The 12,597-nt window shown below is 39.5% G+C and overlaps 1 protein-coding gene across 1 annotated transcript in view; it reads right to left on the reverse strand.

The window, feature by feature from the left end:
- Positions 1-12,597, reverse strand: part of SYNJ2BP (synaptojanin 2 binding protein) — a 69,017-nt gene that overhangs the window by 55,438 nt on the left and 982 nt on the right. The window lies entirely within an intron of this gene.

The following is a 12,597-nucleotide window of genomic DNA, read 5'->3' on the forward strand; positions in this document are numbered from 1 at the left end:
ATTCTGGCAAGGCTTGTGGGCTTTTGCTCATTCTGGATCCTGCAGCTGGCTTCTGTACATCTGACCTCTGGTTCTTGTGACTTGAGCTAGTAGCTGACCTGCAGTCTTGCCTGCCAATCTTGGGATTTGTTGTTCTTCACAGCCTGTGAGCAACAGCCCTGCTCTCTGACTTGCCAATCTTCGGTTCGCCAGCCCCTGTGGCTATGTGAATCAGGAGACGCCTCTATCTTGACCCACAGACTCGGGACATCCCAGCCTCTACAATCTCGTGAGCCATTTCCTTGGTATAAACCTCTCTCTATATATATATTTATACACTTTACTGCTTTTTCTTCTAAGACATAAGGTTAACATTTTGATTTTGGCCCTTACTTCCTTTTGGATGTGTGCATTTATTGCTATGAATTGACCTCTGAGAACTGCTTCTGCTGTGTCCCAAAGGTTCTGGTAAGACGTGTTTTCATTCTCATTTGATTCTATGAATTTCTTTATTTCATCCTTGATTTCATCTACAACCAAGTAGTTTTTGAGCAATGTGTTGTTCAGTTTCCGTGTATTTGACTTTTTTCCTTGCTTTTTCTGTTATTGATTTCTACTTTTATGGCTTTATGGTCAGAAAAGATGCTTTGTAATATTTCGATGTTCTGGATTCTGTTAAGGCTTACTTTATGGCCTAATATGTGGTCTATTCTGGAGAATGTTCTATGTGTGTTGCAAAAGAAAAGTATACTTGGCTGCTGTTGGGTGGAATGTTCTGTATATGTCTATGAAGTTAAGTTGGTTGGTTGTGGCACTTAGATCTTGCGTGTCTTTATTTTCTTTCTAGATGTTCTGTCCTTCACTGAAAGTGGGGTGTTGAAGTCTCCTACTACTATTGTGGAGCTGTCTATTTCTCTTTTCAATGCTGTTAGAGTTTATGTATTTCAGAGCCCTGTTGTTGGGTGCATATATATTTATTACGGTTATGTCCTCCTGGTATATTGGCCCTTTAATCATTATACAGTGTCCATCCTTACCCTTTGTGGTGGATTTTGCTTTAAAGTCTATTTTGTCAGAGATTAATATTGCCACTCCTGCTCTTTTTTGGTTGTTTGCTTGATATATTTTTTCCATCCTTTGAGTTTTAGTTTGCTTGTGTCTTTCAGTCTAAGGTGTGTCTCTTGTGGGCAGCATACAGATGAATCTTTTTTTTCATCCATTCTGCCACTCTCTGTATCTTTATTGGTGCATTTAGTCCATTTACAGTCAGTGTAATTATTGATAGCTATGCATTTACTGCCATCATTTTGATTTTTTGTGGGTGGTGTTGATAGTTTCTTTATTCCACTTAATTTTCTGTGCTGAGTCATTTTCCTTTATGTATTTTCTTTTCATCTTTTTCATTATTGTTGATTTTGTACTTGCTGAGTCTTTATGTTTTTCTTCTTTTTTTATTTTCATAGGTAGATTTGTTAGTTTCCTTTGTGGTTTTCTTAAAAATTACCTCTTTTTTTCTGTTTAAACTGATCTTTTATTTCTTGATATCGCCTTAACTTCCTCTCCATAAGAAAATTCTGTGACACTATTTAGTCCCTCTTTTTTGTTTTAATGTTGTCATCATTTACATACTGACGTCTCTGTTTCCCTATTTTCAGTGTTTTAGTTTTGACTTATTTCTGTGACTTCCCTATCTGGGTTGATATCTGATTGTGCTGTCCTGTGTTCTAGTCTTGGGTTGTTGTCTATATTGCTGGTTCTCTAGCTGCAGAACTCCCTTTAAAATTTCTTGTAATTTTGGTTTTTAAAATTTGGTTTTTAAAATTCCCTTAACTTCTGTTTATCTCATGTGATGGTTAAGATTGTGTGTCAGCTTGGCTGGGCCATGATTCTCAGTGTTTATATGTGATCACTCCCATGTTTGAATCTGCTGTGAGTAGCCAATCAGTTGAAAGAGAGTTTCCTTAGGGGTGTGGCCTGCATCTGAATATAAGCAGATGTTCCAGCTTTTTGCTCGTTCTGGATCCTGTGGCTGCTTCCTGTTTGTCTGACCTCTGGTTCTTGAGACTTATCAGCTTATCTGCCAATCTTAAGATTCGTCTATCTTCAGAGCCTGTGAGTGGAGCCCTGCTCTTCGACCTGCCGATACTGGGTTCACCAGCCCTTGCAGCTACGTGAATCAGGAGAAGCCTTGTGGTCTTGCCTGCCAATCTTGGTATTTGTTGATATTAAGAGCCTGTGAGCAAGAGCCCTGCTTTCCAACCTGCCGATCTTGGGTTTGCCAGCCCCTGCAGCTATGTGAACTGGGAGAAGCCTTTATCTTAATCCACAGACTTGGGATGTTCCAGCTTCTACAATTGTGTGAACTGTTTCTTTGATATAAATCTCCCTCTATATATATATATGTTTTACTTCTCTAGAGAACCCAGCCTAAGACATCTGGAAATGCCCTGATTTCGCCTTTATATTTGAGAGACAGTTTTGCTAGATATATAATTCTTGGCTGGCAATTTTTTTCCTTCAAGGCTTTATATATGTCATCCCATTGCCTTCTTGCCTGCATGGTTTCTGCTGAGTAGTCAGAGCTTAGTCTTCCTGACTCTCCATTGTAGGTGACTTTTCGTTTATCCCTAGCTGCTCTTAAAATTCTCTTTATCTTTGGTTTTGGCAAGTTTGATTATAATATCTCTTGTTGAAATTCTTTTGGGATCTACCTTGTGTGGGGTTCAATAAGCATCTTGGATAGATATCCTCTCATCTTTCACAATATCAGGGAAGTTTTCTGCCAGCAAATCTTCAGCATTTCTCTCTGTATTTTCTATTATCCTCCCCTCCCCCATCCCCCCATTCTAGTACTCCAATCACTCATAAGTTATTCCTCTTGATACAGTCCCACATAATTCTTAGGGTTTCTTCATTTGTTTAAATTCTTTTATCTGATTTTTCCTCAAATAAATTGGTGTCTAGCGCTTTGTCTTTAATCTCACCAATTCTGACTTCCATTGCCTCAGTTCTGCTCCTATGACTTTCCATTGAGTTGTCTAATTCTGAAATGTTGTTAATCTTTTGGATTTCAATTTGTTGCCTCCCTCTGGATTCTAGCAGCCTGTTAAATTTGTCATTATGATCTTGTATTGCTTTCCTGAATTCCTCTACTGCTTTGTCTGTGTGTTCCTTGGCTTACTCTGAGTTTTGAATGATCTCCTTCCTGATCGCTCAAAGAGCTCTGTATATTAATCTTTTGAATTCTACCTCTGGTAATTTCAAGACTTTCTCTTCTTCTGGAAGGTTTCCTGGTTCTTTGTTTTGGTCGCTTGCTAGAGCTATCTTGATCTGCTTCTTTATGTGATTTGATATTGACTGTCATCTTTGAGCTATTCAATAAGTCATTATATTTATTTATTGTATGTTTGCTTACTGTGTCCTAGCTTTTTCTTCTGTTTTGTTTTGATATGCCCAAATAGGTTGGGCATGTGAGTTACTTTGGTTATTGGCATGTTGGAAGCTCTTACGTCCTGTCACTGGGGGTTAGTTCTGCTACTAGATGTGTAAGCCCAGGAGTCCGTTTACTTCTCTTGTGTGGATTCAGCTCAGATATCCAGGTCATCAGTCACTGAGTGTGTGGTGTAGGCTCTCACCTACAGTCCTAGACAGGCAGGGCTACATAGGGGTGATTGGAGCAGGTACCGGTATCGGGCTGCAGTAGGGGGCTATGTGCTGAGCAAGGTAGGGAGCTGATGGCTGCCCGAGTGCCCAGGTAGAAGGCATGTCCCTGTCCCCTCGAGCACATAAGTGGGTGGGTTTTGCAGCCAGACTTTGGGCACCCAATGTTGTTGGCTGTGAGGATTGGGAGGCACCACACTTATTCTCGGATCCCTGTCATGGGTGGCTAGGTGGAATGGGTGAATTCACCAGTCCACAGGACCCTGCTTAATGGGCAGGGTGGTGTCAAATGTCCTGAATCTGCCACTCCCCCTTGGTTGTTGCAGTTGAAAATAGGCTTCAGGTATATATCCTGTTGTTCTAGGCTACTGAGGGCCTATGCCGCTGAATCGGCCCACACAGGTCTAGGCAGGGGTGAAGGGCATTCAAAGTCCATGGAACCCTTAAACACCTGGGCCTAGGCAAAGGTGCAGCGCCTGCCCTGAGTTCCCAGTTTGGGTGTGTGGTGAATTTTTTAAAGCCAAGAGACTAGTTTGGGTGTAGTTAGTACTGAGTACCTCACTGTCTTAGTCATCTAGTGTTGCCATAACAGAAATACCACAAGTGGATGGTTTTAATGAAGAGAACTTTTTATTTCCTTACAGTAAAGTAGGCTAGAAGTCCAAATTCAAGGTGTCAGCTCCAGGGGAAGGCTTTCTCTCTCTCGGCCTTCTAATCAGTGTTCCCCCAGACTAGGAGCTTCTCGGTGCAGGGACCCCAGTCCAAAGGATGCGCTCTGCTCCCGGCACTGCTTTCTTGATGGTTTGAGGTCCCCCGTCTCACTGCTCACTTCTGTCTTTCATATCTCAAGAGATTGCCTCAGGACACAATCCAGTCTTGTAGATCAGGTCCTGCCTTACTAACACAACTGCCACCCATCCTCCCTCATTAACATCATAGAGGCAGGTTTAAAACTTACAGGAAAATCACACAGTACCAGGAATCATGGCCTAGCCAAACTGATACACACATTTTTGGGGGGACATAATTCAAATCATGACACTGGCTTACAGGAGTTGGCGATTTTTTTGTTTGTTTGTTTTATCCCTAAAGCCCAGAGACTGGTTTGGGTGTGGCACCTCCTATTTCTGGCTTAGGGTGTGTGGCAATTGTTGAATACTGAGCGGAGTGGGTAGGGGGTGGGTGAGGGGAAAAGAGGCACTTCTCCACTACGAAAGTCCCAGAGGGAGAGGGGTTATTTTGATTCTGCACAGTAGGTTAGATGCTTGCACTTAACTTTCGCAGATCCAGTGCCGCTTCTCTCTGGCTCCAGAGGCTTGTGTAGACTGTCCGCCGCCTGGTCTCTCCCAACGTGGTAAAACGTGTCCTGAGTGCTACTGCCTCAGCCTGCGTGTGTCAGCTGTTCCAGCCTGCAGGGTGCTAGCTAGCTCAAGTCTGGCACTTCTTCACTGTTTCTGAACTGTCTCTCCCTCCCCCTGCTGCTCAGTCCAGCTCCTCAACTTTGTCTTTGATGTTGAAGGCTCCTAGATTGTCATATATAATCAATTCTCTTGTTTTTTCAGGTTTTTGTTGTAAGAGGGACCACAGGAAGCGTCTGACTATTCTGCCATCTTGGCCCTAGCTCTGCTCTCCATTCTTTTTGGGCCCTCATCAGAATTTCCCTTACTGTCCATAATTGTACCAACAGTCTCTTCAAGGCTATGTAGGGTCTTACTATCAAACACATCAAAATTCTTTCAGCTTCTACCCATTACAAAATTCCAAAGCCCTGTCCACATTTTAGGTATTTGTTAGAGCAGTGCCCCACTTCTTGATACCAAATTCTGTTGTGTCCCTACCAAAATTTGTTTTAGAATACTAACCCCTGTATCTGCGGGTGCAATTCCATAATGCAATCTAATGTTATGTTAATAAGGCCATACCTGTGTAAGGTGTGTTTGAAACCTAATCACTTTTGAGCTATAAAAAAAGCAGATGAGACACAGAGACGAGCACATACTAGGGAAGACAGATGCCATGTAAGAATTGTCAAGAAGCAAGGAAGGCCCAGGGCTACTGACACAGAAGGAATCGACAGGGCTGAAACCCTGATTTGGACTTTTAGCCTCCAGAACTGTGGGGAAATGAATTTCTGTCCTTTAAAGCCACCCACTTGTGTTATTTCTGTTGCAGCAGCACTAGGAAACTAAGACTGCCAGTAAAAATACAAAAAGATGTTCTTCATTATCAGTTATAGGAAAAAACAAATTAAAAACCACAGTTCCATTTCATAACGCCTAGAATGGCTGAAAAAAAAAGAATGACAACATCAAACGTTAGTAAGGATATGAAACAACTAGAACAGTCATACATTGCTGGTGGAAATGTAAAATGGTACAAATACTTCGGTAAACAGTCTGGCAGTTTCTTTTAAAGCTGAATATACATATACTATAAAACCCACCAATTCCACTCCAAGTTATTAGGTATTTAACTAAGATAAATTAAAACATATGTTTATACAAATACTTGTATATGAATACTCAGCAGCTTTATTCATACTAGTCAACGTTAGAAACAACCGAAATATCCATTAATAGGTTAATGTTGCTGTTGTTGTTAGATAATCAAATTCTGGTATAGTCATATGATGAAATACTACTCAGTGATAAGAGACAAAAGCATGGATGCATGGAAGAAGCCTGATTATACACTATATGATTCCATTTACATTAAGTTCTAAAACAGACAAAATGAATCTATGCAGATAGAAATTAGATCAGTGATTGCTTGGAGATTGAGGTAGGGACTCTGCAGAGGTACACAAGGAATTTTCTTGTGTAATGGAAATATTCTACATCTTGCCTAGGGTCACAGTTACACATCTGTATATTTGTCAAAATTATTAGAACTGTACACTTAAAATGGGTGTATTTTATTTAATATAAATCATACCTCTATAAAGTTGATTAAAAAATAAACCAGATAACTCTCAGGTGCAAAAATGCAAACATTCTAAGCATCTATTATTGACTCCTATTTATTAGTCAGTAATAAGAGACGGTCTAAAATTACCTGAAGCACCAATTATCTGGTGATAATTAGGCAAAAAGTTTGGTTACAGTACGCCCCTTCTTACACAATACTTTTTCTACTATTTCCTATGCAAATATGATAAAATGATTTTTGAAAATTCTAAGCATCTATCAAGAGTAAATGTTGATGTGAATAAGAGTTGAAAGTAAAAAACAAACAAACAAATGGAAAATGCTGACTGAGAAGATGAAGTTCAAACTTAAATACCCCATAACCATCTTTGGACACTCCTCCTTTAATCCTCACAACAATCCTATGAGTTTTATTATTACTCTCATTTTACAGCTGAGGAAACTAGGGTGATTTGCCCAAGGTCCTACAGATAGTAAGTGGCAGAGTTAGGATTTGAACTCAGACATTCTGGCACTGTTCAGGCATTAGCCACTATACTCTGCTGCTCACTCAAATTACATTAAAATCCAATTCTCTGAGGTATTCAGAGTGCCTGGCATAGAAGCTTGTCCCACAACAGTTGCTCAGTAACTATGTGTGGATTGAAAGAATGAATGAATGATTCAAATGAACAAATCAGGAGGCTAAATGATTAGGCATCTTCCAGTGAAAACTATTATATTCTCTGGAGAAACTCTCTGGTCCCAAGATAAAACATGTCTCCTGTTATCTGTTACCTCATATTATAATTCATAGCCCTTCCATTGCCCTGACACTTGCAACTGCCTTCCTTTCAACTTCCCCTTACTCTACTGCCTCTTAATTGACATATGATAAACTTTACATTGTAGTAGGCCTGAATATACTATGGTTTTGTACAAGGGGAAAATGACATTATCCAATTTGCTTCCAAAACACTTCCTAAAGACATTTGATATTTTCTTGGGTCTGTTGTCAATAACAAGTGCCTAGGTGGTGCAACCTAAAGGTTGGCAGTTTGAACCCACCCAGTAGTACCAAAAGGTCTGGTGATAGCTTCCGTTAAGATTACAGCCAAGAAAACCCTATATAGCAGTTCTACTCTGTAACATATGGGGTTGCCATGAGTTAGAATCGACTTGACAGCAACAGGTTTGGATTGGTTTTGTCAGTAACAGTTCACTGAGTCTGGATCCACAAGAAATAGGTCGTATTTTTGAAATGGTGTATCTTTGGCTATGTGTATTTTCACCAAAAAAAAAAGGATGAGAAGTTAGAGGGTTGACATGTTGTGGGGTTGTTAACCAATGTCATAAAACAATATGTGTACTACTGTTTCTTGAGAAACTATTTGTTCTGTAAGCCTTCACCTGAAGTACAATAAAATAAATAAATAAATAATGTGGAAAAAGAAAAAGAAATAGGTCATAGCTAGCTCTTTAGCTATTCTACCTTTGAGGGTACTTAGCACACGCCTATCATAGTTATCTAACTGCTTGAACTGCAAAATTCTTAAACAGAGATCTTTTATCTTTTTTTTTCTTTAGTATTTGTAGTTCCTAAACATTGTGTAGGCACATACCAAATGCTAAATGAATTTTTTTTACCAGTTTTCCTTTATTTCTGATTCTCCTGAAACCAATAATTCTAATTTAACCATCTGAATAAGTATAGTTGGGATATTTTTTCCTCAATAAATAATTCTACCACTTTTCTGCCTAGTCACATAATTTCACAAAATGTCTTTATAGCTGAGCATCTACCAGCTTGCCTTTTTACTCTGCCAAAGTAATTCCTAGATGTTTCACTTTATAGTTATTCCTAAATATATATATATATTTATTGATCTTAATAAGACTGATCCTTGAAGTAATTTTTAGAGACTTGTACCATCTACTCTTCTGTCTGCATGGGGTTTTCCATCTACTCTTTCTCCTTGTTTTTGGTCTCTTAAGTCAGTTTCCTATCCATAGTAACACATTACGTCCAAACTCATTCTCTCATTTTCCCTCTCTTAAATTGTCATTAGTGGAGCGGCTTTTTTATTCTGAAAACTGAAACAGATCATGTTACTGGTTTGCTTTATTTAATATTATATTATTCTACAGTTTGCCCAGTCATTTCACCATTTACTGACCACATCATGTAATGTACTCTCCAAGGGATTAGGAAAACAAAAGATGATCCTCTGAATCAGAAGAGCTCAGAGTGAAGAGAAAGAGACAAAAGTAAAGAAGCAGATATAAAAATCAGCACTAAAATAGGGATATGCAGAATTGTGCAGGAGTATAAGGAGAAAAACACATTATTTGAGAGTGATTCGGAGTATGGATTTTTAAGTTAATTCCTAACTCTGACAATTACAAGAGTTATGTGACTTAAAGAGTAAAGATTTCCTCATTTGTAAAACGGGATCAATAACTATTTTATCTGTTTTTTTGTCAGGACTAGATAAGACAAAGGGCCCTGGTGGCATAGTGGTTAAGAGCTTGGCTGCTAACTACAAGGTTGGCAGTTTGAATCCACCAACCACTCCTTGGAAACCCTAAGGGGCAGTTCGACTCTGTCCTATAGGGTCGCTATGAGTTGGAATCGACTTGACAGCAATGGGTTTGGTTTTTTTTTTTGTTAGATAAGACAAAGTGCCGAGCACGGCAGTACATGGTTGTCACTCAATAAATGGTGTATGATATTGATAAAAGGGGACCCCTAGCCTGGGTAAAGAAGGCTTCCTGGATGACTCTTGAATTGAATTTTAAACAATTATTAGGGAGGGGAGGGAATCAAGATGGAACCTTAGAGAAGGGTTAAGTTTCCACGCTAGCATTGAGGATCCTCCATAATCTCATCTCTACCTGCCTCAGCAACTTCATCTCTCTAGACTCTCTGAAATGAACCCTTCCTTCTATCTAGATTGATTTATTCACTAACCTCAGAATATCCTTTATTTTCTTCTCTCTATTACTGCTGAGGCATACCTACCCCTGTCCCTGGCGTTAGCCTAAAGCCTGTCCATTCTGTAAAACCAACATAAGTTCCGCCTTCTTGTGACTGATCACTTTGTCCCACAGCAATGACTCCATTCTTTGAACTTCTGCAGTACAGGGTGAGATTAACATGTTCCTGCCTCCCCTCCACATCTCCTTTTCCCCTCCCACTACATACATGCCCATCAGAGTCCTTACCCATCTGCATCTTTGCAATGAGATTTAACTTTTTTCATGTTAATGTCATGTCTCTACCAGACTTTAAATTCCATGAGGGCCAGACTGTGTAATCAAGAGAAAATAGGGCAAGGATATAGAACTTTTGTTTCAGAACTATTGTATACATAAGGGAAGGAACAGATTAGAAAACTGTTAGCAACAGTGTCAGTTAGGGTTAACGTCAAAGTGGCTTATGCATGGACTTAATAGGCTTTTCTGTTTTAAGTTCTCACTTTGATATGCCTTCAGCTCTAACAACAGCAAACTAAAAACCTTCTACTGTGGATTGTGTTAAAAAGTCATTTAAGTTGTCGCAAATCCTTTTGAGAAGAAAGCGTGATATAACAAAAGAAAGGTTGGCTGCTAACTCCTTAGGCACAGCTACTATACTGGGAGACAGTTTATGATACAATAGAATCAAAAGACCTGGGTTAAAATCCTGGCTGTTTGTCACATGAATAGACATATGCGCACTCATGTTCATTGCAGTATTATTCACAACAGCAAAAAGATGGAAACAACCTAAGTGCGTATTAACAGACGAATGGATAAATAAATTATGGTACACACACATAATGGAATACTACGCAACAATAAAGAACAATGATGACTCTGTGAAACATCTCACAACATGGATGAATCTGGAGGGCATTATGCTGAGTGAAATAAGTCAGTCACAAAAGGACAAATATTGTATGGGACCACTATTATTAAAAACTCAAGAAAAGGTTTATACACAGAAAAAAACAATCTTTGATGGTTACAAGGAAGGGAAGAGGTGGAGAAGAGAAATCACTAACTAGATAGTAGACAAGTGTTAACTTCGGTGAAGGAAAAGACAACGTACAATACAGGGGAAGTCAGCACAATTTGACCAAGGCAAAGTTATAGAAGTTTCAGAGACAAATCTGAACACTTTAAGGGACTGAGTTACTGGGGCTAAGGACTGAGGACCATGGTCTTGGGGGACATCTAGGCCAATGGGCATAATATAGTTCATAAAGAAAATGTTCTACATCCTACTTTAGTGAGTAGTATCTGGAGTCCTAAAAGCTTGCAAGCGGCCATCTAAGATACATCTATTGGTCCCATCCCGTCCAGAGCAAAGAAAAATGAAGAAAACCAAAGACACAAGGAAAATATTAGTACAAATGACTAATGGACCACATGAACCACAGCCTCCACCAGACTGAGTCCAGCACAACCAGATGGTACTCAGCTACTACCACCGACAGCTCTGACAGGAATCACTATAGACGGTCCTGGGCAGAGCAGGAGAAAAATGTAGAACAAAATTCAAGTTCACAAAAAAACACCAGACTTACTGGTCTGATGGTGACTGGAAGAACCCCTCAGACTATGGCCCCTGGACACCTTGCTAACTGAGAACTGAAGCCACTCCCAAAGTCCACCTTTCAGCCAAAGATTAGACAGGCCTATAAAACCAATAACAAATGTGAGGAAGGTGCTTCTTAGTTCAGACAAGTATACAAGACCAAATGGGCAACACCTGCCCAAAAGCAAAGACAAGAAGGCAGGAAGGGACAGGAAAACTGGATGAATGGACACCGAGAACCCAGGGTGGAAAGGGAAAGGGGGAGAGTGCTGACACACTGTGAGGATTGCAACTAATGTCACAAAACAATTTATGTATAAAATTTTTGAATGAAAAACTAATTTGTGCTGAAAACTTTCATCTAAAACACAATTAAAAAAAAAAAAATCCTGGCCCTTGCAACTTACTGGCTTTAAACCTTTGGCAAGTCCTTAATCAAGTGGGAGCCTCAGAGACTATAATCAAGCTGGAGATAAGACAGTGTTCTAAAAAAGATAAAAGGTGAACTTTTCAACCCCTGAACGTACTTGAGATTGCAACCACTGCCGTTAAGGATTCTTCAGATCAACCACAGTTAGTCCAGAATGATAGGTATCATAAAATAGCACTTGGAATGGGCCAAAGAATCATGAACTCTTAGAGACAGAAGAGACCTCAGAAGTCATCTAACCTAAGTCTCTCCTTTTATAGTTTAGGAAGCAGGAATTAAGAGAGATGCCAAGCTACACGCCAAGCTTCTTTTTGCCTCCCAGACACTCTCTTCAATGTCATCATCTTCCCAAGATTTCATTATTTTCTCTGAAGCAAGTAGAATCAGATAAAATAAGTTCTTTCACCCTGAAAAAATGAACCCAAACGCTGGAAATACCCATAACTTTTGCCCCTGACAGAAGACTGGAACAAAAGAGGAAAGGTATACACACTCTCGCAGTTACCTGATTAAACTATCAGGTTCCTGAGTAGGAAGCTGTACAAAGAGTGACATTTCTACAAATAGAAATGCCTATTTGGAACTAGAAGTTTTCATATTTCTTCTACAGAAGGGTCACTGTGGGACTACCAAAATTACCTGCGAGTTTCTAGAAGTGATAACTGACTTCTCACTTGCCTATCTTCATGATGACACAGTGATGAAAAACAGAATTAGACTCTTAGGCTTCTTAGGAGTACCCATATACCAGGTAACCAGTTCTGGGAAGTGATAAACAGGACTTGAAACCTTTCCTTACTAACTGAACCAAACTAAACAAACTTCAAATGACTGTTTTTTATCCAAGTTCAATCCTAGGTTTGTGGCTCTATTGTCCTAGGCTCTTAAGTTCATCAACTTACATGACAAAGACATGAAAATGCTTAGGAAAAATCAAGAAGACACTCAGTGAATAAATTCATTTATTTTAGTTAAGGGAGGATTTGCCTGCAGCAGAATCATGTGAGGCGTTTTTTTAAATTAAAAAAAAAAAAAAAAAA

The sequence above is a fragment of the Trichechus manatus genome, unplaced genomic scaffold, assembly GCF_000243295.1.
Source record: "Trichechus manatus latirostris isolate Lorelei unplaced genomic scaffold, TriManLat1.0 scaffold00010, whole genome shotgun sequence".
In the NCBI taxonomy this organism is placed as follows: domain Eukaryota; kingdom Metazoa; phylum Chordata; class Mammalia; order Sirenia; family Trichechidae; genus Trichechus; species Trichechus manatus.